Genomic DNA, 6598 nt, shown 5'->3' on the forward strand with positions numbered 1-6598 from the left:
CACACCACCCTGCCACCTTGCAGCCAGGAAGGTGTCCCCCATTAGGACCCAAGGTCAGCTCCTGATCATCTCTTGTGGTGTCAGGAGAGCCACAGGCCAGTGAGGGTGGCCCCGGGGATCCCTCACTCAGTGTCCTCTGCTCCCAGACTTGGCTGGGCCCATCCTGGTCAGCCCTGCAGGAAGTGAGATGCAGGGATCTACACAGACTGCCTGTGCTGCTACCCAGTATTGAAAGCCTTATCTGGGCTGCCCCCCAGCCGTCCCCACATACCCCTCCCCTTCTGGCCCCGGCCCTCATCCCAGTCCCAGGAATCCCAGGTTTTCCTTCTTGGAATCTCGGCCCCAGGGAACACAGCTCACACGGTCTCTTTGCCAGTTTACAGCAAGGAAACTGAGGTTCAGACTGGGTGTCCCACGTGGTTCTCACATACACTGCACTCTCCCAGGCCCCTCTTTTAAACACTTTAAATGAAGTGATATTCACATCGCGTGTAATTAACTCTTTCAACGCGAACCATGTGGTGGCATTTGTGCACTCACAGTCCTGTGCAGCCACTCACGCCAAGTAGTTTCAAAACGTGTTCATCTCCCCAGGAGAAACCTCCCATCCTCACTAAGCAGTTACCCCTCCTTGGTATCCCCCAAGCCCCTCGTTTAATGGAATGGGAAACTGAGGCCCAGAGAGAGACTTGCCAGTGGGCAGAGATCTGATAAGGAATCAGGCACCCACCTGCTGGTTCAGTCCTAGGTTGGTTTTCCACCCAATAGAGGTGACGGAGCCGGGAGGTTCTGGGAGCGCCAGAGGGGTGCCCCATGCTTGCAGCCAGAGCCCTGCCCCGAGCCTGCCCACCAGGGGGCAGCAGAGAGCTTTCCAGAACCAGCCGCGGGGCTGGCGGGGAGCAGCGGGTCAGAGCTGCTGACAAACCTCATGTTTACCCCAGATCGCTGTCTCTGTGGGTTGGGCTTGGGAACTGGAGGCCGAATGATTGGAAATATGAAGACGGCTCGGCCTGGCTGGAGCAGCGGGAAGCGCCCTCACGTTTACTGAGGACACAGACCTCCTGCCCGCTGGGCCGGGCCTGCAGCCATTCTTCTCGGGGTGGGGTCCGCAGGTCCGGGTTGCTCTCGGCCCCCGACCTGCCTCAGAGTCTGGGGGCTTTGGAACTGTGCCTCCCCATCTCCACCCACCCTGGCTGGTGCCATGAGGGGCCTGAATCCTGGGATCCTGTTCCTATTGGGCAGCAGAGACTGGGGGACCAGAGGAGATGATGGGTCTTCAATCCCCACATTCAAACCCCAGCCCACCACGCACAGTCTGGGGGTTCGGGGTGAGGGAGTTGATGTCTCTGAGCCCCAGTTTGGTCACCACCCACGCACAGTCTGGGGGTTCGGGGTGAGGGAGTTGATTTCTCTGAGCCCCAATTTGGTCACCACTAAAATGAGGCCGACCTACTGGGGCAGAGTGGCAGCCCCAGGTCTAATAGAGGCCTATTTCCTACTGACAATACTTCTTACTCCTAGGAACAGCTCCAACAACCACACACTAGGGAACACTCAACCCAGGCCAATTTGTCAGAGGCTTGGGAACCAGAGCGACTCCATCTTGAATGGGGGCTGGGTAAAGGGAGGCCGAGACCTGCTGGGCTGCGTTCCCAGGAGGCTAGGCATTCTTAGTCACAGGATGAGATAGGAGGTCGGCACAAGATAGGGGTCATAAAGACCTTGCTGATAAAGCGGGTTGCAGTACAGAAGCCAGCCACAAGCCCACCAAACCCAAGATGGCCAGGAGAGTGACCTCTGATTGTCCTCACAGCTCATTATGTTAATTATAATGCATTAGCTACTAAAAGACACTCCTACCAGCTCCATGACAGTTTACAGATGCCATGGCAACATGTGGAGGTTACCCTACATGGTCTCAAAAGGAAGGGCAGAAACTCTCAGTTCTGGGAATTGCCCACCCTTTTCCTGGAACACTCATGAATAGTCCAACCCTTGTTTAGCGTATGATCAAGAAATAACCATGAAAATGGCCAACGAGCAGCCTTTGGGGCCACTCTGCCTGTGGAGCAGCCATATATATATATATATATATATTTTTTTTTTTTTTTTTGAGATGGAGTCTCGCTCTGTTGCCCAAACTGGAATGCAGTGGCATGATCTTGGGCAGAACGGGCAGAACCTCAGTCACCACAAAGTCACATCAGAACCAACAGCAACTGAAAAACAGCGCTCTCCTAAGATGTATGCGTTACCTGCAGAAAGTTACTAGACACTAAGATGGGGGAAGAAAAGGATAAGGTTAGAAACAAATTTAAAGTAATTTCTGCATACAAAAAAAAATTCTATATCCACTGGCTTTCTTTCTGGGAGTAACAGCTTTTACATGAGATGAACCGTGCTGAACCCCAGCATCGCACAAGAGTCCTGAATGCCTGTCCTCACCAGCACCTGGGGCTGTCGGAAGACCTTACGTCAGGTGCTACAACAGGGGTGTGAACAAATTCACTGTGGCTTCGGTGCACATCTCGGTGCAACCAGTCATGCTGAAGGTCATTTCAGATGCTTTCGGGGCCATCCTCCCATCCTTCTCAGCGAAGCATCTGTTCAGGTCTCTGCCCGCTTTTAAGTCAGGTGGTTTCTTCTCTGTCATGAGCCGTGGGAGTCCTGTGCATTCTGGACACGAGTCCTTTGCCGGCTGCATGGTTCATAGACATCTTCTCCCCATCTATAGAAAATGTGTCTCTTCAATTCCCTAGGAGTGTCTTATATTAAAAGTTTAATGTTGATGAGTCTTACCTACTTGTTTTCTTCCTTGATTATGGATCATGGTATCATGGCTAAGAGCGCTAACCCTAGGTCTTGACAATTTCCATTTCTTCTACAGGTTTTGTGGTTTGGTATTTTACATTCAGGGCCATGGTCCACCTTAATTTTCATACAGGAATTTTCTCCTTGTTTTCACTCTTTTGCATATGGCTGTCCCATAATTCCAGCACCATTTGTTAAAAAGACTCAGATTCCACTGAACTGCTTTTGCGTCTTTGGGTCTGTACTGGACTCCACTCTGTCAGCTGACCCGTGTGACCATCCTGAGCATAATTTACGATTTTAGTGGCTGTCTCTGTGAAAAAAGTAATTCTGTCTGGAAGCTAAAACCACATTAGAAATGCTCTAAATAAGATTCTTCCTGTTGTCAGGAGAGCAAAGCCACTGCCCTAAGCAGAGGTGAGGCCTCAACAGCTCCCAGGCACAACCTTAACACACAATGGGGAAGGCAATTCATTTCAAGATAGTTATCAAGGGCCACAACGTGAGACCAGCATAGCCATGAAAACTGCAATCATTTCACAACAGAATGAAATTCATCAAGAACTGCTGAGAAGCGTGTGATAAGTTACATAAATCACTGTTCCTTAAATTCTGACGGTTGACTAGAACAGAAATAGCTTCACGGTACAGTTCAAACAGGAGAAAGGTAGGTAGGGGTGCTTTCCACACCACACAGGGCCTGCAGGAAACGGACACTCTTCCTCTAAACGGGAGATCCCGGGAGGGATGTGATAAACCATGGTGAGAGGCACGGAACTGTGCAAGCCGGAGTCACGGCCTTGGCCCCACCACGGAGCCTGTGTCCATGAACGACGAGGCTCGAATGTCAGGCCGGGGGCAACCGAGGCAGTTATCAGGGGACAAGAAAATGAGCACACAGTGTGAGGCAAAGGTCTGAAATTGCGCAGCAACTTCGAGTCAAGTGGGACAAACTGACTCAAAATACAGGTTCTAAAAACACCACAGTGAGCTGTTCCTCAGCTCTGGAAAGGCTAAGTAACTAATGCCCACACTGAGCATCTGCTCCCAGGGACAACCCTGGTAACGAGCATAGGGCCCAGCTCCTCCGAACCCTCGTCGAACCTCAGCAAGGAACTTTGCTGGTATCTTACGGCATACCGACATGTTCCTTTAAAAACTGGTATTTCATCAACAATGCAGGCGCCAGCTTTGACTCATTCACATTTTGATTAAACAAGATAATTTACACCCTGACCATGCCAGGTAAGAGTTTACTACAATCTTGAAACAGAGCCAGAGGCTACAGTCTGCTCCTACACAACACCACCTCTCTACAAGTTCAATGGGTTTTTACTTTCCATGTATCCACTTGCCTAGTGCTAGAAAGATTAAAAACAGAAGGAACCCAGAAACACTACTGAATGAGACTCAAATATCTTGCAGTCATCATGCTGATGTTTATTAAAGAGAAATGTTCTCCCCTGTAGAAAGCAGCACACATCAACACGCACCGATAACTGTGGCCAGCATTCCAGATCATCTTCCCTTCCATGGCCACAGTGCAGGGCGATGGACCACGCACACCTGCAGACCCACGGAAAGCGGGGTGACACGGCCAATTCTTGTAGCGAGCAGGCCAGGGTGCACTCAGAGTGCATCTCTTTCCAGAGGGCCGCCATGGAAAGTTACACATTTATTCCACGAGTGAATGGCACTGCACCAAACATTTCTGTAAGATTCTCTAAGCAAGCATTTTCCTTCTGCCTAAAATGGCCCGACACAAACTGAAAAAGCTCTTGGAGCTGCCAAAGACTTCAGTATCCCCTTAACTATTGTCATGCACATCCGTGTGAAGAGACCACCAAAAAGGCTTTGTGAGCGCAACATGGCTGTTTATTTCACCTGGGTGCAGGCGGGCTGAGTCTGAAAAGTCAGCGAAGGGAGGTAAGTGTGGGGCCATTTTATAGGATTTGGATAGGTAAAGGAATATTACAGTCAAAGGGGGGTTGTTCTTTGGTGGGCAGGAGTGGGGTCACAAGGTGCTCAGTAGGGGAGCTTTTTGAGCCAGGATGAGCCAGGAAAAGGAATTTCACACACACACAAATCATCGCTTAAGGCAAGGACTGGCCATTTTCACTTATTGCTGGTAGAATGTTATCAGTTAAGTCGGCAGGGCATTTGCACTTTTGTGATTCTTCAGTTACTTCAGGCCATCTGGGCGTATATACGTGCAAGTCACAGGGGATGCGATGGCTTGGCTTGGGCTCAGAGGCCTGACAACTATAGTTTCACTTTCAAGGTGTAGGGTAAGATCATATAATCCCCAACTAGGCTCCCGATGCTGTGTGTGGCATCCAGCAACAGCACGTTCCATTCCTGGATTACATTTGACTCAAGAGTCCGCAGTGAGAATGATTTCTGCAGAATGAAACACCAGGCAGGAGGGTGATTCCGCTGGGCAGCTCTTCACACACAGCCCAGGAGCTGGGGGGAGAGGAAGAAGCCGAGGGGCATCCACCGTGCTCACGCCCCCTTCGATTGCCCCCCATCTCCTAGAGGCCCGGATCCAAGGGAAATCTGACCTGAAAATGGGCAAACCTTCACTTTGACAGAGGACAGGGACTCGGGGCCACAACTTGACCTCAGAGCAACACAAGTGCAGACACAGCACCCCAGGACACCCTCCCCACCCAAATTCAAGGAGGAAAACCAACGCCCTGCCCCCTTGCGGAAACCCCCGGCTGCTGGAGCAGACGCCTGCCGGCGTGTGCAGCCTCTCCCGTCCCACGTTCCGGGCTCAACACCTGTGCCTCAGCCCTGGCACTGCTCGCCACACCCACAGGTGTGCCAGGAAGGGGCAGGTCCTAAGGTCTCCACTGCACCGAAGCCTGCAAGGCAAAGGGGCCGCTCCCTCCAGCAGGAGTCCAGAAGCACAGACTGCACCAGCGTCATGGCGTGAGAATTCTCCCCTCGGTCTCCGAGTCTCCAGTCTGTTGCCCGCCAGGGTCTTCTGCCAACGGCAAGGCCCAAGCTGGGCGGCACATTTGGTTCTCACCATTTCCCTTGTCAAGATCAATACTGCAAACATATCCAATTCATCCTGTCACTAAAAGCGAAATAATCTGCCATCTCCATCACAGATGATGCAATCAGGTTTCCATTACTGGGTTTTTTTTTTTTTTTTTTTTTGAGATGGAGTTTCTGCTGTCGCCCAGGGTGGAGTGCAGTGGCATAATCTCAGCTCACTGCAACCTCTGCCTCCCGGGCACAAGTGATTCTCCTGCCTCAGCCTCCCAGTGCAGTCGGGGTTTCACCATGTTGGCCAGGCTGTTCTCCAACTCCTGACCTCAGGTGATCCACCTGCCTCATACTCTCAAAGTGCTGGAATTACAGGCGTAAGCCACTACGCCCTGCCATGACTGGTGTAATTTCTAAACCACTCTCTCACACCCACTCCCATTTTTTTTTAAACCAGCTTTATGCCTGTATTTCTTCCAGGAGAACCAGTTTCCCATTTGAAGTACAAATAAGACACCATGTTTAAAAACCAAAAACGTCCATTTGCACAGAAGTCTCCAAATACCCAGTCGATTTGAGCCTTGAGAATAAGATCAAGCTGTTGGCTGAATACAGCTTCCCTTTCCATCTGCCTTCCTATGAGTTAGACACAAGGACGAAGCCGCGAGCTAGGGACATAAAGGCAGGAACCACCAAGGCAGCCGAGACTCCAAATAAAAGCTGGAAGGACCAACACAAAGGCACCACACGCTGCACGCCCTCCTCTCCTTCCTTTCCAGAACTTCCA

This window comes from Rhinopithecus roxellana, chromosome 10 (genome assembly GCF_007565055.1).
Source record: "Rhinopithecus roxellana isolate Shanxi Qingling chromosome 10, ASM756505v1, whole genome shotgun sequence".
Taxonomy (NCBI): domain Eukaryota; kingdom Metazoa; phylum Chordata; class Mammalia; order Primates; family Cercopithecidae; genus Rhinopithecus; species Rhinopithecus roxellana.